The sequence below is a fragment of the Schistocerca americana genome, chromosome 1, assembly GCF_021461395.2.
Source record: "Schistocerca americana isolate TAMUIC-IGC-003095 chromosome 1, iqSchAmer2.1, whole genome shotgun sequence".
Classification (NCBI taxonomy): domain Eukaryota; kingdom Metazoa; phylum Arthropoda; class Insecta; order Orthoptera; family Acrididae; genus Schistocerca; species Schistocerca americana.
The window spans coordinates 1,027,027,348-1,027,050,363 of NC_060119.1; positions in this window are offsets into that span (position 1 = coordinate 1,027,027,348).

Consider the following 23,016-nt stretch of genomic DNA (forward strand, 5'->3'; position numbering starts at 1 on the left):
ACTGAGTAGGTAGTCAGGTGCTGTATTTGTGTAGATAAATATTTCAATTTCTTCAAGAAGGTCAAGTATTGTGCCTTTGTTGGCAAAATGAAGTATTTGGAGATCCTGTTCTATGTTGTTTGCAGAATGATTGTGATGGGCAAGTTGTGAGGCAAAGCTGAACTTATTCAGGTTGTTACGACGGAGTGCATCTATGTGTTCTTTAAATCTTGTTGTGAAGCTTCTACCAGTTTATCCAATGTAGAAGCTTGGACATGAGTTTCAAATGAGCTTGTACACACCTGACTTTTGATACTGCTGTATAGTGGTTTTGGTGCTGTGTATGATTTTATTTTGTATTTTGTTGTTGGAGAAGTGACTTATTTTTATGTTGTATGTCTTGAAGAGGTTGGAAATTTGGTGAGAAACCTTCCCTAGGAAAGGCAGGCTTATAAATGTGGTCTTCTAGTTTATGGGTGGTTGTTCAGAAGTTCATTGATAAGCTGATCCATACAGCAAAATATTGCTACAAACTGCCTGTATTATACGTAATATACAAATACAAATAAGGTATCAGACCACCTGCAGTTTGTTCTTGTAGTAATTTATTTATTTATTTTAGTTTGTGCTCTCATCTCATCGCCAGTCTGACTAAAATATTTGCCATTATATCGACTTACATACATGTAAAGAAGAAAAAATTACGTCTATGTGCAAAGTAGGCCTATGCCATATGTTTCTGTCAAGATCTTTGTTACAAGCAACAGTTGTAAAGCGCATGCTGGATGCTGGAAAAGGCTCGCTGTCAGAGTGTAAATTAATATAGTCTGTGTGCAAGTGTTTGTAGTGATATAACAACTAGACATCAAAATAGAGGCAGACAGATGGACACTAATCGAAATAGCCGCCTATACTGTCGCAGTAAGTAAAATACTAAATTTACATCCATATCGACAGATAAGCTATAGTCATGGCGATACATTAAAGTGTGTTCCATCTTTTTGTCATAGAGCCAGCACCCAACATTATGCTGGCAGTAGTGATGTAACTTCCTGAAACCATCTGAAGATCAGCCTGAAAAGGTTCGAAAACTGGTTCATGGAATAAATCATAATTATTCAAAAAAGCGACTGGTTTCAGTTTTGTATAACTTATTTACAAAAACATCCGTATCTGTGAACATGAAATAAGACAGAAAGGAAAGATACATGTCGAGACAGTAACAGTATTGAAGTTCACCAAACCGAGCAAACTCACTCGTGACAAGAAACACACCTTTATTCCCATAGCATGAAGTATTGCAGGAATTATTTCGAGTAATTTCGTAAGAAAATTGCACAACCCTTTAGTTGCACGAGGGGGTGGCCACGCGTTGTTTTTTGTGATTTTGTCACAGAGCATCCGATTATTGAGTCTTCCCCATTGCATGCAAATGTCACACAATGGTGAAATGATCGCAGTTCACCGCATTTCGCTGTTTTCGAGTACACTGATGAGATCATTGTGGATAATGCGTTTAAATTATCTTCATCGAACCCAGAAAGTCTTCCTGGGCTTCGAGAGTCACTAATGCCAAAACGGGCCTCTTTCAAACGAGAAAGCCATTTTCTTCCTGTGCTCTGTCCAGTCGCGTCATCGTCATACTCAGCGTAAATGTTTCTGGCTGTCTCCCATGCTGCCACCCCTCTACCGAACTAGAACTGAAGAATATGACCAATATGTTCCGATTTCTCCGCTTGCCACTTCATTTTCTAGCATCACAGCTCCACTCATTACCTCCAAATGACTAGATGATAACCTGTAAACTCAAACAGCAACAGTGAAGTACAAATAAAAAATTACAATCGATAAATAAGCCCATAGAAACCGGAAATCAACATGAAAAAAATGCTACGAAACTATGCACCAACCTAATAAAGACGAAAATTCATTAACCATCGATATGCCATTTACCCTCTTTTTTTTTTTTTTTTTTTTTTTTTTTACAACAAATCGTACCAGTAACCATTCGTTCTTTCGACTTTCAATACGCTGGTGCTTGGAAACAACATACATTCGTGGAGTGTAAGGTATAACATAAAATCCATTCCACTGAAAACCAGAACTACAACATGGTGTCTTGCTCTCTACAGGCCCCAAGCCTTCTGCTTGTGACGTAGGGAGCTTTCTTGCTTCTTATTGTTTGTAGTTTACTGAGACATCGCAGAAATATCGCAGAACTTATTTTGTGTTTCACGTGATAGAATGGCTCCTCAACGTGAAAAACAACGTCACAAAAGTCGTACAGTGCCACGTCAACGTTAACCAACTAGTTCCGTGCGCCGACGGCTTTAGCCACGTGGCTGCAGCCACTGTCCACTTACTATGGGCATTGAGGCTCGTGGGACAAATTTCTCGACTTATTGTGCCGTATACATAATCGGAAATGTTTATTAATGGACTTAGCTTATTTCTCCGCACTACTACAAATATAACGTCTAAGTAAGGATCGCTAGTCTCGCTTCGACCAGCGATAGAGGGTTAATATTGTCACTACTCCCGTATCACAAGACAATGACCTGTAGTAATCCTACTGCTTTCAGAAGACTCTCATATGCAACCACTAGATTGTAAAACAACGGCCGCATCATACTGTCACCACCCATTTCCTACCATCTCCTCTATAAACTGCAGAAGATCACAGACTAGTCACGAGACGGCTACACTGGAACATTCTTTTGGTCTTCACTGACTGCACTCATTGCGCCACTGACTTAGTCGACCACTTATAAACCGTAAGTTTGACGATTGTGTGTACTTTGTATCCAACAGTTTTCTTAAATATAACAGCGTATAATGAACAACTGCATCGTTTTATTTATTAGGTCTTCTCTCTATGAAATTCGAGAGCTTGTAAGGGCTACGTTTGTATCAAACTATCAACGAAATTAGTTTTAGCGTAACGCTTTTCTTTCGTAACCCTCACGGCCCATTTAAATCAATAATATTAAAGAAATAGCCCACTACACTGACGGCGTAATACCCAGTCACTAGAGACCAAACAAGATCGAATATCAGGAGTGGTTCGTCTAATCGGAAACTTCTGTACAGTGGTACGAGGGAGTGCCAAGGGCAACATACTAGAAATCCTGACTTGTGAGGGATGAGTGCGGTGGTGGCGGTGCGTTTGAAGGTAAATTTTCTGCGTTTTCTTTCTTTCTTTTCTTTATTTCTTTTCTTTTTTTGAATAAGTGGAAAATCACGGACCTCAATCAAAACGTATAGCATCAAAAAATTGAAACACATCAAGAAGGTCCTGTAGGACTGATACTTTGCGCGTAGCGAGCGAGAGTATATGAAAATCTCGCGCGTTGTTTTTGAATGCCAAACTTAACATTGCGGGTTGCATAACGGCAGCGCTAGGTCAGGTGAACCACCCTGTATATTCATATCATTGAAAAGTATCCGTGGCGATCTTAATATCTTAAAATTTTAACCACTTGACGCACCTGGAATCCTCAAAACCTTCTCGAGACATGAATTCATACAAAAGCAAGGGCGAATTTCAAAACTAGTCATTATGTGTTTTGGTGGCTTCAAAATGATGGGTCACTTTTTTGAAACGGATGCCACAATTTCCACAACAGCATTCGAAGTGCATTTCTAATTACGGCATTTTAAAGATAACTGATGGCTATCGATCTTCCATTATAATCGAGTCCATCAACATGAGGTGGCAAATACACTACTGGCCATTAAAATCAACAAGAAGAAATGCAGATGATAAATGGGTATTCATTGGACAAATATATTATACTATAACTGACATGTGATTACATTTTCACGCAATTTGGGTGCATAGATCCTGAGAAATCAGTGCCCAGAACAACCACCTCTGGCAGTAATAACGGCCTTGATACGCCTGGGCATTGAGTCAAACAGCGATTGGATGGCGTGTACAGGTACAGCTGCCCATGCAGCTTCAACACGATACCACAGTTCATCAAGAGCAGTGACTGGCGTATTGTGACGAGCCAGTTGCTCGGCCACCATTGAGCAGAGGTTTTCAATTGGTGAGAGATCTGGAGAATGTGCTGGCTAGGACAGCGGTCGAAGATTTCCCGTATCCAGAAAGGCCCGTACACGACCTGCAACATGCGGCCGTGCATTATCCTGCTGAAATGTAGGGTATCGCAGGGATAGAATGAAGGTTAGGGCTTCGGGTCGTAACACATCTGAAATGTAACGTCCACTGTTAAAAGTCCCGTCAATGCGAACAAGAGGTGACCGAGACGTGTAACCAATGGCACCCCATAACATTAGGCCGGTATGGCGATGACGAATACACCCTTCCATTGTGCGTTCACCGCGATTTCGCCAAACACGGATGCGAGCCTGGATTCATCCGAAAAAATAACGTTTTGCCATTCGTGCACCCAGGTTCGTCGTTGAGTACACCTTCGCAGGTGCTCCTGTCTGTGATGCAGCGTCAAGGGTAACCGCAGCCATGGTCTCCGAGCTGATAGTCCATGCTGCGGCAAACGTGGTCGAGCTGTTCGTGCAGATGGTTGTTGTCTTGCAAACTTCCCCATCTGTTGACTCAAGGATCGAGCCGTGGCTGCACGATCCGTTACAGCCATGCGGATAAGATACCTGTCATCTCGACTGCTAGTGATTAGAGGCCGTTGGGATCCAGCACGGCGTTCAGTATTACCCTCCTGAACCCACCGATTCCATATTCTGCTAACAGTCATTGGATCTCGACCAACGCGAGCAGCAATGTCGCAATACGATAAATCGCAATCGCGATTGGCTATAGTCCGACCTTTATCAAAGTCGGAAATGTGATGGTACGCATTTCTGCCCCTTACACGAGGCATCACAACAACGTTTCACCAGGCAACGCCGGTCAACTGCTGTTTATGTGACAAATCGGTTGGAAACTTTCCTCATGTCAGCACGTTGTAGGTGTCGCCACCGGCGCCGACCTTGTTTGAATGCTCTGAAAAGCTAATCATTTCCATATCACAGCATCTTCTTCCTGTCGGTTAAATTTCGCGTCTGTAGCACGTCATCTTCGTGGGCTAGCAATTTTAATGGCCAGTAGTGTATGAGGTAGCCAAGGAGGTGGAAACGTAGGTTCTACTATGCCAAGACTGCTTAGTAGCTACAACAGGAAAACACAATTAATTAGCAGGAGTACAAAATAAGAAAGGATTTATTACTTCGTTGTAGTACATGATCAGTTAGTTGACAATCATAGAAGACGCGACTAGACTAAGCGTCTGTGGAATGACATAATTTACAAGTCACAAATCTTGCAGTGGCGAATTATTCTCTCGTAATCCTGAATGTAGAATCCGGTGAATTTGAAGACTAACTGGGAACGGAGCCACAAAGACTTGATGGCAGCAATGACTGAGCTGCAGACGATGATTGACTAACATCGGCGCTGGCTGACCACCGAGCGTGGATACGAACTGTAGACTGGCACAACTGCACTACTGTCTTGCTGCACATGAAGTGGCCTAGCGGCGCCTTGAGTCGAGCTTAAGTAGTGCGAGTGGCTGTGTACACTTTGGCTAACACAGCCGTTCTTCTGTTCCGTTTATCGAGAGAATCGCATTCGGTGGATCGATCTCTCAGCAATGAATATCCTATCGCTTGTTATTATGTCCACTAAAAGATAGAATTAAATCCTTTGCTAATCAAGACAAAGAAACCATAGCAAAGTACGAGCTTTGTTGCTTCAATTTTGCTATTCAAAGCGATTCGTAGCACAACTTCGTTCAGAAGTACACCAGACATTTCAGGTGATCACGTTCCTGTAAATACCGGGGTTTAAGTATTTTAATATCATTCACCCTTGTCCAAGGCGTCGTCAGACATGTCTTTGTTGGTTCTAGGGGCTCAGTTCCAAGCGGGACTCGTCACTGAAGACGATTATACTCCAGTCAACGAGATTCCAGACAGCGGTGGAATACCAACCTGATTCACAGTCAGAAGTGATGCCGTGCGATGTTATTTTATTTCAAAGCCGGATCGCTTTGGTTGTAATCCGCGACACCCGTACAGCACAGCGGTACGTCGACAATATTCTACGCCCAGTTTTCATACCCTTCTTCGCAAGCCATCCTGGGCTTACATTTCAGCAAGACAGTGCCTGCCCTCACACGGCGAGGGCTTCTACCGCTTGTCCTCGTGCTTCCCAAACCCTACCTTGGCCGGCAATGTCGCCGAATCTCTACCCAATTGAGAACGTTTCGAGCATTATGGGCCGGGCTCTCCAACCAGCTCGGGATTTTGACTAACGTGCTAATTAGACATAATTCTGCATGACATCCTTCAGGAGGACATCCAAGAACTCTATCAACCAATGCCAATCCAAAAAACTGCTTGCATAAGGGCCAAGGGAGCACTAATGCGTTATTAACTTGCTCAGTCTTTGAAGCTCTTTCTGTTGAATAAACAAGTCCATTTTTCTGAAATGGTAGTCATTGGTTGGTCTGTTCTAATGCAATCCATCTACTGATCTCCGTCCCATTCGGATAATTCCATTGTGATACGTCATTTCTTTTGTCTTAGAGTGTATTTTAGAAGTTCATCCTACCGATTTACATATAGAATGTCTTATAGGAAACACACAATGAAAACGAAAACCGCAGAGTGTCTATGCCATGATGCCTCTCATGGGAATAAACAGTTGTTAAAGACATCTAGAATCGCCCGGAAATATTGGCTAACAAAAGTTGCTCCTCATGACAAATCTATCACACCTAGACACCTATGGCAAAGACTTTCAAACAACACTCGCCAGAAATTTGGCTGGATTAAAATTTGGTGTACAGTGAAAGCACTCAGTATAATTACTTCAGCACGATTTTTAATTGAAGCAAGTCAAAATGGTTCAAATGACTCTGTGCACTATGGGACTTAACATCTGAGGTCATCAGTCCCCTAGAACTTAGAACTACGTAAACCTAACTAACCTAACGATATCACATACATCCATGCCCGAGGCAGGATTCGAACTTGCGACCGTAGCGGTCGCGCGGTTCCAGACTGAAGCGCCTAGAACCTCTTTTTTATATATAATCTCATTTTGTTCTATATTGTTCGTTGCATTTGTTCGTGGCGGACGTTCAATGACACCTGTTCAGGTTGTTTGTTGATCCGTTCACTCAGTTTTTTTTTATTGGAGAGGGTAGGCAAAACCTCTGACCGAACACGGTGAGCTACCGTGCCGGCGGAACCTCTCGGTCACATCGGCCGGCGAAGCAAGTCATACACGATGCAGATATTGTTGGTCTATACTGAGAACTCTCTTATCTGAATGATCAGTTTCCTTTGATTTTTATATATTTAGTTCCGGAACAGTTTTTAAATAAGCTTTTAATGATGCCTTGAAATTTGGAGTAACTGACTGATAAAACCTCCTACCTAAGAAACATATACCACGACATAGTAGATGCAGGTATACACTCGCGTGGAATAAATCTGTTTAAACTAGCATAAATATTGGCCTCGAGCCTTACCAGAGAGTAAAGAATATTATTCTCAAATATATTCTCCATCAAAGGAAGAGCGCCGCAAGCAGTCAAATCTGGAAAATAGCAAAATTATTTCACAAAGAAATATGACTTTGCTTAGAAACGGGTATTAACAAATAAACGTTAATATTCATGGAGAATTACTAAATATGTGATGTTGAAACAAACTCTGTAGAACGTGAATTCATAATAGGAACAAACACATAAGATACAGTACTTATAAAATTCAAGTTCGCTTTTAAGAATGGTGTAACTAAGACGGAAGGGGAAAACGAAATTTCAAGTTGTGAGAATCCTTGATAGCCTGTGAACTCACACTCACACGCACGTATAATTCACGGGGAACTACACCGTTAATATGCGCGCTGGACGTGCGACGTCACAATACTTTGATTCTCATGCGTGTAGTAATTTACAACCTGCATTTGAATGAACGACGGTAGATCTACGCCTAGTGAGAATTCCACCATTCGTTTAAGTTCAAGATCTGAGAAGAAAGTTCTGAAATGGACCTTTCACAGGAAGCACTGCCTCAAGTGTTGTACTCAGTAGGTATCGTTCAGCAAACAGCCCAGAAATATAACACCACTGCCGTCCTATGTTCTAAGGTAGCTATCGCCTAAGTCAGAGGTGTGCTCCGCGTAACACTGCCAAATCCACTGCATGTTTTGCGGAGATTAAAGTGTCAGAGACTTGCTACATGTGAACCACATCATGTGGGAATTTACCCACATGAATAAATTTCTGTAGTTGTAGCAGTACAGAAAAGACCAAGGTACAAACGAGGCCCAGGAGACGACGCAACAATTGCTGCGGGAAGTTCTCTCATCTCTGACTATTTGCTGTGTATTTGGTAGCGCAAACATAACATCTTGCACGCTGCGAAGGTGGACTGGTATTCAACTCTATTTTGGTCCAGATGCTCATGATAACTATGCTGTAAGACTGACAAGGGGACGCCATGAGTTTGGGATCACATATTTACTTCAAACTTTGTACACCTTTAGCAGGGAGTTAAAACAACATAATGTGCAAGTACTGAGGTGCACTAATCAAGTAATTACGAGAAAATCGAAAGACTAATTTGACACGTCCATTATGTGGCTTACATATCTGAGCATAGATGCCGGACTTTAGAGTTGATGGTGATCAAGTGATTAGCGTTCGAGCTTCGTAAGAACGCGTATGAGGCGACGATTCGACACCGGCTCAGACTTCATTATTAATCTACTTTATTCATCATTGGTCATATTGCTTAATTTTTACGGCATTTGAAAGGTAATGTAACAAAAAACATGTATGAAGTTTCAATTTATGTTTTCCATGTCTGTAAGGCAAATACCATACTGCAACGTTCGTTGTCAAGTTCACATCCGACTAGTAATTGTACATTACTCTTGTGGACTGGCACACTGCGATTTAGTATATTGTATTGTATGTTTACCGGGGACCTAGAAACGACGGAGAGGCTCCGTCCCCGCCGCGGCCGCAGTGGTCCACAACCCCACGACGACTACCGCAGTCCACTTCACCCCTCCGCCGCCCCACACCGAACCCAGGCTTATTGTGCGCGTGCGGTTCGGCCCCCGGTGGACCCCCCCCCCCCCCCCCCCCCCAGGGAACGTCTCACACCAGACGAGTGTAACCCCTATGTTTGTGTGCTAGAGTAATGGTGGTGCACGCGTACGTGGAGAACTTGTTTGCGCAACAATCGTCGACATAGTGTAACTGAGGCGGAACAAGGGGAACCAGCCCGCATTGACCGAGGCAGATGGAAAACCGCCTAAAAACCATCCACAGACTGGCCGGTTCACCGGACCTCGACACAAATCCGCCGGGCGGATTCGTGCTGGGGACCAGGCGTTCCTTCCCGTCCGGAAAGCCGTGCGTTAGACCGCACGGCCAACCGGGCGCGCGACTTAGCATATTACTAATTGTAAATAGCGCATCATTATATGTCGAGGTTTGACTCAGGCGTTCCAAGCCTGTCCGTAGTCCTTGAAAATTTAATTACAAAAAGTAAATAGTCAGGGACATACGAAATTCACTACAACTTCATGATCGTGTTTTTTTCTTTTTTTTCATTATATTACCTCTCGAATGTCATATAACTTAAGTAGTGTGATTAGTGATGAAAAAATGTCTAGATTAAAAACTAAAAGTCAGCGGGATTCGAATCGTCGCTTCGTCCATGATCCTCTGTTAGAGCGCAAAAACTAACCACTTTTTTTTTTTTTTTTTTTTTTTGGGAGGGGGACTTGTGTCCTAACAACCTGCGACCGAACCACCGAATCTTTCCATCAGTAAATGGGGTATGTTCTCAACTGACTCGGTTGTTTTAACCCCCTCCACTGACGGAATTACCCGTTTCCTAATTCCGTACGTATAAAGCCAATACGGACTTTTAGCTGTCACGCCTTTGCGCTTACTGCTACGTATTTTAACCGTAAATAGCTCAGTCCTAATGGTAAGAGGTAGTAGTGAATTCACGTTGTTAATCTTTGAATAAAGCACAGCTGCCACAAGCTCAGCTCACCTTTACTCCACTCCTACCCTCGCCATTGCACCACATTAACTAGGTGCTACATGGACCTTGCTAAATTCACTTGCGTATACATTTTTGACCGTTACTCGCCAGTATTTGCAGAGTTCAGCTGACTGAAATGAGAATGAAAGGTGTGAATAATGGTGAACTGCATGGTGTATCGTCAACCTTCCGCTCAGTGAGGTCGTGTATCAGAGCTTGTCGGCGTTCCGTGAGGAAGTGGTACATCGATGGCATATGGTCATGGATGCATGAGTGAAGTGATCTGTGCTTTAACACAAAGCACTATAGTCTGACAGACAGGAGAGAATGCCATAGAAGTGCAGTCATGTATCATCGCATAATTAAAGTCCATAGTGACCTCTTACCAAGCTTTGAAGTCTTTCCATATCCCATTAGTAACCTGCGTAGAACTGGTTTCGCGCAGGATAGCCACCAGGATAAAGTGGATGTTTAGGCTGGGCGACGTCGACGACAAAGGGCCCACGTATCCTCAACGATCTGTCGGCAATCAGGGACAGTCAGTTTGGAAACAGTTAATTTCCACAGTCGTTGACTGTGCCACAGCTGCTGGTGGGTAAGGACGACATCGCATATGTAGGCTTCATGGCCAGAGAAAATCAGAGGACAAACTTCAGCATGCCGAGTGACGCCAGCAGGAGAACGTGTGAGGGACTGGACGAGTACACTGTATAGTGAAACTTCCTGGCAGATTAAAACTGTGTGCCCGACCGAGACTCGAACTCGGGACCTTTGCCTTTCGCGGGTAAGTAGAGCACTTGCCCGCGAAAGGCAAAGGTCCCGAGTTCGAGTCTCGGTCGGGCACACAGTTTTAATCTGCCAGGAAGTTTCACATCAGCGCACACTCCGCTGCAGAGTGAAAATCTCATTCTGGACACTGTATAGTGCTTGAAACCTGATTGGGTGCATGAACCTTTGTCCATGTATCAACAGGCTGAAGTCGGTCGATGAGGACAGAGTGGGTCACACTCAGAGAATGTCGTGGAAGTTGGTCAGTAGGCTCTTGTGTGGAGTTGAAATCACGACTGAAGACCATTTCACCCAGGGGACCCTCAAAAAGTGGCGTTACCTCATCAGCAAAGAAGATATGTCGTTCATGGATGGCGCATATACATTGAGGTTGCAGACGCCAAACAGCGTGAGAGCCATGCCTCTATTATTAGGAAGGTACACCACATCTTCAGCAGGGAGTCCAGTGTGGAGGCGGATGGCGACTCCACTACCATTGTCAGAGGCATGGGAGATGTGTGCCATATAGCCAGTAGGTGTGTAGAAATCAGTGACAATCACTTCTTGTAGGAGAGCAATGTCGACAACAGCAGCATAAATCGTCTCTCGGAACATTGCCAGATTATGTGGAGTCCGAATGGTGGCCAGATTCATCGTCACATTGCAGCAGTGTTGTGGTCGTGCTCCTACTGTTGGCGCAGTGTGTCTGTCAGATATGTCCAGCTGGTGTGAAACAGTCAGCGCAACCACTGTGGCCACAGTCACTGGGTGGAAGGTGGGTGAGGCACCACCATGGGGCACTGCTCGACAGGTGACCCACCATCTTGATCTCCTACGAATCTTGGATTCTGATCTCGCGTTGCACTTTATTTTATTTTATGGAATTTAAGATAAGTTCCGCTCGTGTTTCTTCGCCGTACAAGTGCACCTCCATTGCGGATACCCAACAAATCCAAGTTGATACCATTATTAACATGAAGCTCTTTCTCATAATCTTTCATTCATATTCCTCCTACTTCGTTTTTGCCTGACGTTATAGATTATTCACGTTTATATACTTAAGCCTCACTAAGGGTTATGAATGTCTGGTTCTACCATTCGCTATTGAATGCTTTCCTTAGATGGACAAATGCTAAAAAGTTATTCTTCTATCAACTACCAAGTAAAATGTAGGAACGTCCTCTCATAACTTCTTCAAAATCAAACCAATTTTCCTACAGTATCTTTTCAATGTGATAACTAGATCAACTGGCATTACCACGTCTGTGAATTTACAGTCTTCAGTCTACATCCTCCTTCGAAGTATTACCTCCGTATGAGACTGTGAAGTGGTTTCGAAATTAGCGTACACATCGGCTGGAGGATGGTCATCAGCAGTTCCAGGCAACTATTTCTTTTTTCTGCCAGTGTAACTTTGCTGTCGCAATCAGTTACCAACGCATCGTTCTCCACTACGCCACCACTGTTTGTAAACTCGACATCGGAGCTCTTTTGCGGTTTTCATTAACGTCAGCTTTGCGCTCGGATCGGATGTGTACACGCTAACTTCCAACAAATGCAACTCGTCATACGGTTGTAGGGGAACTCGTACCCTCATAAAAAAGGATGCGCCTGTAGCTTTAAATTAAAATAAGCTTCATGCGCATCCTTTTTTTGTGGCTGCACGAGTTTCCATTTAAATTTAATTCGTTCTTTCTGTAGGGAGAGTGTATCAGTTCTTGTTGTCATAACATTATCCTAACTGTAGGTCTCTGCCGTCTTTCGTTATTTCATTTGGTAAGACTTAACTTAAAGAGCGTTTTAAGGTGTGTATGAGCTTTAACCACAACTTCTCTGAGTTGATCAGATATGAAGTAAACATTTTACATCATCTTTTGAATATTTTAGTAATCAGTAACAGTTTGACAGAACTCTAATATCTTCCTAACTTTCTCAATTTGCTTTGATACACAACACGAAACCATCACATGGCTTCTTCTGTTTCATTATTTCATTACTTTATTCATTGTCCACAACCAAAGACATCTGTTGTACGTCATGCATCTCTGGTAAAGGTTCACTCTCACTGAAACAAATATCACTGACTGGATCGTCAGTTTCTGGTTAGTCTTGGGTGAGACAGTGTTGTTAGTGACTAACGGAAATTAATCGCAGGTAAAGCAGATTACATATATATTCATTTTAAAAATCCTCAGGATGTGTAGGCCACTCACAGAGGAGGTTGTTTAAAAGATCATAACTTGAATATTGCTCGTCAGTCTGTAGCCGGGTCAGATAGGACTGCTGGAAGAAATGGAATAGATCCAAAGAACAGCAACTTCATTTAGCAAGCGCGTCACCTAGATGTTCAGCTGACTTCAGTTGCAGACGCTCCAGAGGTTCATAGAAGAAACAACCAAAATACTACTTCTCCCTATGTATGTAAGAGAGATTCGAGTTCACATGGAGGCATCGAACAAGAGTTCCTCCCTCGAACAATTCGCGATTAGAACAGGAAAGGTAGGGAGTAACAGCGGTGTAGAATGTACCCCCTGTCACAAATGTAAGGTGGCTGACCGAGTATGACGTACATGTATAAGACAATGGATGCATGTATAAGTGACAGGCACTCCGGCTAATGTACATATGTATGATATTTTTTTAAAATATCTTTTCACAAATTATGATTTTCACTGCCCTAGCTGCTATATTTGGTAATACATAATTGACGTCACGGAACATTTATTTAACTAGATATGCTGGTGAGTATTTACTACATACTTTAGCTCCCTTAAGTGTTTTTGCATTTACTACATCTTATGTATTTTGTTAAATAAATAAATTTCGTGTATCTGGGGCCTCCCGTCGGTTAGACCGTTCGCCGGGTGCAAGTCTTTGGATTTTACACCACTTCGGCGACTTGCGCGTCGATAGAGATGAAATAATGATTATTAGGACAACACAACACCCAGTCCCTAAGCAGAGAAAATCTCCGACTCAGCCGGGAATCGATCCAGGCCCTTAGAAATGACATTATGTGGCCTTGACCACTCAGCTACCGGGGGCGGACATTCATTTTTTTAATATGTAGGCAACTTGAATATGGTGCAGCTTTTGGTGATGCCGTTCCATAAATAAATTGAAGCTGTGCTGCACTGTTAAAACAAAACATTTTTTTCACTTACTTTCTTGTGTTTTGTGACCATCATTCTTGTTATGTATCAAATTCCTCCCAGTTTGGAAACATGCTGAATAAGATCATGTGCCGGCCGGGGTGGCCGAGCGGTTCTAGGCGCTACAGTCTGGAACAGCACGACCGCTACGGTCGCAGGTACGAATCCTGCCTCTGGCATGGATGTGTGTGATGTCTTTAGGTTAGTTAGGTTTAAGTAGTTCTAAGTTCTAGGGGACTGATGACCTCAGGAGTGAAGTCCCATAGTGCTCATAGCCATTTGAACCAATAAGATCATGTGCTGTTGACATCGGGGCAACTAAACTATTTTGTTTCGCGTAGGGATACTGCACTAGTTGTTCGAGGCAACTGTCTGATAATGCTTTCGGTATTACTTGTCCTCACTGCCGGTAGCGTGTGCGTAATTTTCCTTGCCAACACCTGCTGTTTATAGTCAGTCCCTACAACAATTGTACGTTCGTGGTACTTCCATGCTGAATGACTCTAAGCAGTTGACCTATAGAGGCACCCGGAATGAGGCTAGTGGTTTTCTTCCCCCAGTCTTCAGAAAGAAGCGATGATTATCACTGCTTCCTGGCGCAAGGGGTAGGAACCTGCGTGAGCACATCTTTCATTTGGAAATTCTTACCTGGGTAAAAGCTGTGTGCAGATGTGACTCGTTCCCTTCCGTGACGTCGCTCTCTTGAGTAGATATCACTTGTCTAACGCTAGCGCTACTTACAACTGTAAACAATTTATTTTCCCTCTGTGGCGGCTGAGCCTTCGAAAAAGTGAAGAGACCACTGATCGAGCGGGAGAGGCAATACTTACGGGATCAGTCACATTATCAGAGGATTAATTACAGGGAAATCACTACAGCCATATTTCGTCGTGAAACCAAGTCCTTGGTACCATCAGCCAGGCACTATCAAGTGACTCCCTCGAACTCTGCAAACCTCGACGACAACAAAAGAAACTGTCAAGTTTCAGGTGGAGTCTCCTATAACAGTCCGCTACCGTAGGAAACCACAATGGACATTTGCAGACAATGGGCAGTCATCAAAGCAGCTTTCAACTGTTCGTCGACGTTACTTAACCCCGCCACAGATTACTCTCTTGTGACAAACTCTTCATCTATGAGTTGCACTTTCACCCCACGTCATTATTTATTTTAATGTCTGTCTGCCCCTACAGTTGTTACACGTTACAGCTCCTTCTAGTACCATGAAAGTTATTTCCTAATGTCTTACTACTTGTCCTATCATCCGTCCCATGTTCTTGTCATTGTTCTCCATATGTTTCTTTCTTCTCCTGTACTGCGAAAATTCACTGCCATACAATGTTGTACATCGCAAGTACATTCTCAGAAATTTTTTCTTTACATTTGGGTCGATGTTTGTTGCTGGTAGACTTCTTTAGGTCGGGAATAATCTCTTTGCCTTTGCTGGCCCGTTTTTTATGTTCAACTTGCCTCGTCCGTAACGTGTTAACTCACTTCCAAGATAGCAAAATTCCTTAAATTCGTCTCTTCGAGGTCACAAATTTTAATACTAGTTTACCGCTAATCTCATTTCTGCTACTTCTATTTACTTTCGCCTTTATTCGGCTTGTTCTCAGTCTATATCTGGCACTCATTAGATAGTCAATTCCATTCAGCAGGTCCTGTAATTCTTCGTCACTTTCAGTGAGAATAGCACTGTCATCAGCCTTCTTATTATTCATATCCTTTCACCCTGAGTTTTTATTCCACTCTTCAACCTTGTGTATATTAACGTCACTGTTCGTCGGTGTACACACAGACACTAGGGGCGAAAGACTGCACCCTTTTTCAAATAAGCACTTCGTTTTTAGTCATCCAATCATATTGTTCCCTATTGGTTCTTGCGCAGATTGTGTATTATCCGCCTTTCTCTATAGCTTGCTTCTATTCTCAGAATTCTGAACAACTTGCGTCATTTTTCACTGTCTGTTTTTGCTTCGTCCACATGTACACAAGCATTACGAACATTTCTTGACTTTCATCAAGTCTTGCTTTCATTGTCAAGTGCAAAATTAAAATTGCTTCTGTGGTGCCCTTACCTTTCCTATAGCAAAACTGATCGTCGTCTAACAGAGCACATATTTTCTTTTCCATTCTTCTCTACAGTATTCTTGTCAGTAGCTTGGATGCATGACCTGTTATCGACTGTGCGATGGTTCTCGTGCTTATACGCCTTTGCTATCTTCAGGATTGTGTTTCCAGTCTAATAGTTTGTATAGTTGTTTAGTTGTCACTCCCACAATGGTTTTAGAAATTTTCAAAGAAATATTGTCTGTGCCCGCGGTCTTATTTGGTCGCAAGTGTTCCAAAGCTCTGTTGAACGCTGACTCTATAAAGAATCTCGCATGCCTTCCATATCTATTCCCATTTCTTCTTCTATGACTTCATCAGAGAAGTCCGACCACCGTCTACACTGTGTTTAACAGCGTAATTCCCACTGAACTTTTAATTTTGACTCTCTAGCATTAAAGTTCACAATTTTTTAACAGTCATTGACACAACCATTTATTTTCCTGTTTCTTCGCGTTCTTCTTGTATTTTGTCTTGGCTTCTGTGCACTTTTTATTTATTTTATATCTGAGTGGCTTATACGGCTTTGTTCCTGTCTTTACTTGAGTATTTTTGAACTTCCTTCTTTGATCGATAAATTGAATTAGATCTTGCATTACTCAAGGTACCTTTTTTCTTGGACTGAACTGCTTACTGCGGTATTTATTATCGCAGTACCTATAGCCTTTAGAGAATTTCAGACGTATGTTATTTCACTGTATATCAGTATTTCATTTGATTCCACATTGATTCTTCCTGACGATTCTCTTAAACTTTAGTCTGTTCTCCATATTGCTGGACTTACCAGTGTTCGTATCTGCTCCTGGGTAAGCCTTACAATCTAGCATCTAATTTTGTAAACTTTGCCTGAGGATGATGCAATTTAGCTGGAAATCTTCCCGTGTCTCTCGCTCTTTTACAAGCATACCTCCACCTCTTCCAATTTTTGAACCGTATATTCGTTATTGCTGGCTAAAACCAATTGCAGAAGTAATTTACTGTCATCTCGTTTCTACCACCAAGTCCACAATGTCCCTTAACTCTGCCATTTATTCTCTCGCTTATTACAGCGTTCCAACCTCACATGAATATGACACTTCCATTTCAAATTAGATATTGAATTTTCTGTTTAATGTCATGCATTTTCTCAATTTCTTCTTCTTCTTCTGCTTGTGACGTCGATACGTATAACGGAACAATTGTTATTGGCGTTCGTTTGCTGTCGATTCTGATGAGAATAACCCTGCCACTGAACTGCTAACAGTAATTAACTCTCTGCCCTACATTCGTATGCATTACGAATCCTGCTTCCATTACAGTATTCCAGCTGCTGCTTATAATGCCCTACGTTCTTATGACTAGAAATATTTACCTTATTTCTAGAGATATGAGAGGGGCATCAATCCGGAATCTTTTGGCAATGGAGTGATCATCAAGACATTTTTTCAGTTACAGGCGACATTTATTGTAGAAACATTTTATGTGTATTCTGTGCAGTAGTCTCCGTTGCCTACTGCATCCTCATGCCGTTGATCATTGCTGACTCTTCAGTCTTTTGAGGACAGTTTCTCGCCCTAATTTCTTTTAACCCTGTGCCCTCTACTGACAAGAGCGTTGGCGGAACGTGGGTGACTCCTTGTAGTGATGTCGTAAGTCGACATTGCTGCTGATTTTTATTCATATTTGAAGCAGTATCTGGGCTAACCTGGGACCCAGGACGTTTTAGATATTGGTCAAAGACGCTCCATATAGACCATTGCCAAGAAGGAGTACAAAGTTAAAGGAAATAATATGAAAGTTAGTTGCTGCTTCACTAACTTTTTAGTGCTTATGCTGAAAGCGACACAGATGTGGTAACACATGTCGGACGGCTTAAAGCTATCACAGACAGTTTAATCTTGTATATTTAGAGAATTTGTGAATACAGTGTAGTTCGCATGTATCAGCTGTAGCCATGGATTGCCGTTGGAGCGCGCTGCTGAAGCACACGTACCGTATGCACTAAAAGTAGTAGTGGTGGTAGTAGTGGTTTCATTCATCCGTAGATATCTATTACAGGAAATTTGACATGTCACGAAATTACAAATTAATATAACAAATAAAGTAGTTCACATATACAGACATTGATATACTTACAGGTTGCGTCGGGGAGCGTTGGTCTCTCACTACCCTTCAAACAATCAGTCCACCAACGTGGATAGGTTTCAGGTTGCGTGCCCCGTCATTCTGCTTTAGTAGATACTGCTTTAGCCGGCAAAAGCAGAATTGACGAAAATTCGACTAAGTACCTGCCACGCAAAGGCCACATAACTGCAGTCCAAGGGCAGTAGTTGTAAGTTAGTTATAACACCGAGCGTTAGGGATTCTTAAAAGACTCGTTTGAAAAAATGTCTAAAATTTCCCTTAAGTTGGTTTATTGTTTTTAAGATACGTAAAAAGGCTACTAAGTCGGTATTTAATATCTCGACATCAATTATGCACTCTTACTGACTGTCTTTGTTACGAGTTCATACCTGAAAGCAGGCAGAAGGTATTTAGTCGGACCCGCCATTTTGAACGTCCTGAACAGTCAGTGACCCTCGACTACTTGCAAGTTAACACATTTAGTCGTTCAGTAGGCTTTTGCAAAGAAGTGCTCGCCTAACGTCTCATAATCTTCAAGAAACTAGCCGCGCGGAGTTTATGCAAGAAATGAAATGTTCACTCGTGAATAAGTTCTAAAATAAACCACACACAAAGCATAAACAGTCACAAAGCACTCAGTATTGTAATTGTTTACCGGCAACAGCACGAGAACCAATCACACACTCGATTTTTTTTTTTCGTTTTGGTACAAATTTGATTAGCGCGATTTGACACAGGTTTTTTACCAGAAGACGATTCCCGAACGACTATATCGTCTCATAGATGCGAGGCACAAAGCTCTACTCAGATGTGCGGGAAATTATGAATTCGTATTTGTTTGTATGTTAACCAGCCAATCAGATCATCTCGAGCACGTTTATACTCGCTGTATTTCTAGTGTTGGCCAATCAAATTACCACATGTAATCTAGACTAGAAATCTCGTGATTCCGAAGCTAAATAAAATTTAATTCATACGAACTACGATTCCTTTCCACAAAATAAATTACTAATAAATTTAATACCCAACGCCCCCTCTGGCTTTCATTTACAAACTCAAGCGCACTCTGACATATGTCAAAAGTTCCTCTATTACGCAACAGTTTCTAGTGCATACATTCACATAATTTTAATAAAATCTCAAATTTTCACTTTACATATGTCCTACCTGTGGTTTAGGGATAGCATCTTTGATTCATAATCGAAACGTCTTCGGTCCCGGGTTCGATCCCCGCCACCGCCTAAATTTTGATAAATAATCAGCATTGGCGGCCGAAGACTTACGGCATAAGAAGTCAGCCTCATTCTGCCAACGGCCTTGTCAAAGATGGTGGAGGAGCGGATAGAGGTTCAGGGCACTCTCTTGTCCTAGGGGTGGGAAACCGCCTCTACAAGCGGAAGAATCAGCAATGATCAACGACATGAGGATGCAGAAGGCAATGGAAACCACTGCATTAAAGACACGTAACGTGTATCCACAGGACATGTGGCCTGTAATTGAAGAAGTGCCATGATGATCTCTCCATTGGAAAAAGATTCCGGAATAGTCCCCCATTCGGATCTCCGGGAGGGGACTGCCAAGGGGGAGGTTACCATGAGAAAAAGATTGAATAATCTACGAAAGGATAACGTTCTACGAGTCGGGGCGTGGAATGTCAGAAGCTTGAACGTGGTAGGGAAACTAGAAAATCTGAGAAGGGAAATGCAAAGGCTCAATCTAGATATAGTAGGGGTCAGTGAAGTGAAGTGGAAGGAAGACAAGGATTTCTGGTCAGATGAGTATGGGGTAATATCAACAGCAGCAGAAAATGGTACAACAGGTGTAGGATTCGTCTTGAATAGGCAGGTAGGGCAGAGGGTGTGTTACTGTGAGCAGTTCAGTGACCAGGTTGTTCTAATCAGAATCGACAGCAGACCAACACCGACAACGATAGTTCAGGTATACATGCCGACGTCGCAAGCTGAAGATGAATAGATAGAGAAAGTAGATGAGGATATTGAAAGGGTAATGCATTATGTAAAGGGGGACGAAAATCTAATCGTCATGGGCGACTGGAATGCAGTTGTAGGGGAAGGAGTAGAAGAAAAGGTTACAGGAGAATATGGGCTTGGGACAAGGAATGAAAGAGGAGAAAGACTAATTGACTTCTGTAACAAGTTTCAGCTAGTAATAGCGAATACCCTGTTCAAGAATCACAAGAGGAGGAGGTATACTTGGAAAAGGCCGGGAGATACGGGAAGATTTCAATTACATTACATCATGGTCAGACAGAGATTCCGAAATCAGATACTGGATTGTAAAGCGTACCCAGGAGCAGATATAGACTCAGATCACAATATAGTAGTGATGAAGAGTAGGCTGAAGTTCAAGACATTAGTCAGGAAGAATCAATACGCAAAGAAGTGGGATACGGAAGTACTAAGGAATGACGAGATGCGTTTGAAGTTCTCTAACGCTACAGGTACAGCAATAAGGAATAGCGCAGTAGGCAGTATAGTTGAAGAGGAATGGACATCTCTAAAAAGGGCCATCACAGAAGTTGGGAAGGAAAACATAGGTACAAATAAGGTAGCTGCGAAGAAACCATGGGTAACAGAAGAAATACTTCAGTTGATTGATGAAAGGAGGAAGTACAAACATGTCCCGGGAAAATCAGGAATACAGAAATACAAGTCGCTGAGGAATGAAATAAATAGGAAGTGCAGGGAAGCTAAGACGAAATGGCTGCAGGAAAAATGTGAAGACATCGAAAAAGATATGATTGTCGGAAGGACAGACTCAGCATACAGGAAAGTCAAAACAACCATTGGTGACATTAAAAGCAACGGTGGTAATATTAAGAGTGCAACGGGAATTCCACTGTTAAATGCAGAGGAGAGAGCAGATAGGTGGAAAGAATACATTGAGAGCCTCTATGAGGGTGAAGATTTGTCTGATGTGATAGAAGAAGAAACAGGAGTCGATTTAGAAGAGATAGGGGATCCAGTATTAGAATCGGAATTTAAAAGAGCTTTGGAGGACTTACGGTCAAATAAGGCAGAAGGGATAGATAACATTCCATCAGAATTTCTAAAATCATTGGGGGAAGTGGCAACAAAACGACTATTCACGTTGGTGTGCAGAATATATGAGTCTGGCGATGTACCATCTGACTTTCGGAAAAGCATCATCCACACAATTCCGAAGACGGCAAGAGCTGACAAGTGCGAGAATTATCGCACGTTCAGCGTAACAGCTCATGCATCGAAGATGCTTACAAGAATAATATATAGAAGAATGGCAAAGAAAATTGAGAATGCGCTAGGTGACGTTCAGTTTGGCTTTAGGAAAAGTAAAGGGACGAGAGAGGCAATTCTGACGTTACGGCTAGTAATGGAAGCAAGGCTAAAGAAAAATCAAGACACTTTCATAGGATTTGTCGACCTGGAAAAAGCGTTCGACAATATAAAATGGTGCAAGCTGTTCGAGATTCTGAAAAACGTAGGGGTAAGCTATACGGAGAGACGGGTCATATACAATATGTACAACAACCAAGAGGGAATAATAAGAGTGGACGATCAAGAACGAAGTGCTCGTATTAAGAAGGGTGTAAGACAAGGCTGTAGCCTTTCGCCCCTACTCTTCAATCTGTACATCGAGGAAGCAATGATGGAAATAAAAGAAAGGTTCAGGAGTGGAATTAAAATACAAGGTGAAAGGATATCAATGATACGATTCGCTGATGACATTGCTATCCTGAGTGAAAGTGAAGAAGAATTAAATGATCTGCTGAACGGAATGAACAGTCTAATGAGTACACAGTATGGTTTGAGAGTAAATCGGAGAAAGACGAAGGTAACGAGAAGTAGTAGAAATGAGAACAGCGAGAAACTTAACATCAGGATTGATGGTCACGAAGTCAATGAAGTTAAGGAATTCTGTTACCTAGGCAGTAAAATAACCAATGACGGACGGAGCAAGGAGGACATCAAAAGCAGACTCGCTATGGCAAAAAAGGCATTTCTCGCCAAGTGAAGTCTACTAATATCAAATACCGCCCTTAATTTGAGGAAGAAATTTCTGAGGATGTACGTCTGGGGTACAGCATTGTATGGTAGTGAAACATGGACTGTGGGAAAACCGGAACAGAAGAGAATCGAAGCATTTGAGATGTGGTGCTATAGACGAATGTTGAAAATTAGGTGGACTGATAAGGTAAGGAATGAAGAGGTTCTACGCAGAATCGGAGAGGAAAGGAATATGTGGAAAACACTGATAAGGAGAAGGGACAGGATGATAGGACATCTGCTAAGACATGAGGGAATGACTTCCATGGTACTAGAGGGAGCTGTAGAGGGCAAAACTGTAGAGGAAGACAGAGATTGGAATACGTCAAGCAAATAATTGAGGACGTAGGTTGCAAGTGCTACTCTGAGATGAAGAGGTTAGCACAGGAAAGGAATTCGTGGCTGGCCGCATCAAACATCAAACCAGTCAGTAGACTGATGACCAAAAAAAAAAAAAAAAAAATGTCCTCCATTCAGTCTCTCAGTCTCTCCAAAACACTCACACAACCAAAACACGACGAAATAAATATTTTCCAAAGCATTTTTAACTACACCAGAAATGAAAATAAAGAAAATTCCAGAAAATTAGATTATGTGAAACTATCCTCTTGATTCTAGTTTCCGATGATACCATAGATGAATACATTATAGTCCCTAACTGATTTTCATAATGTCAGAACGGTTCTTATGTGTTTGGGGTAAAAATTTATATCTCCGAAAGAACTGAAGTTATTGACCTGAAATTATGACAGTATGGTTGTGTTGTCCATTGAATTTGGTGTATTACGTATGAAAAAGATCGA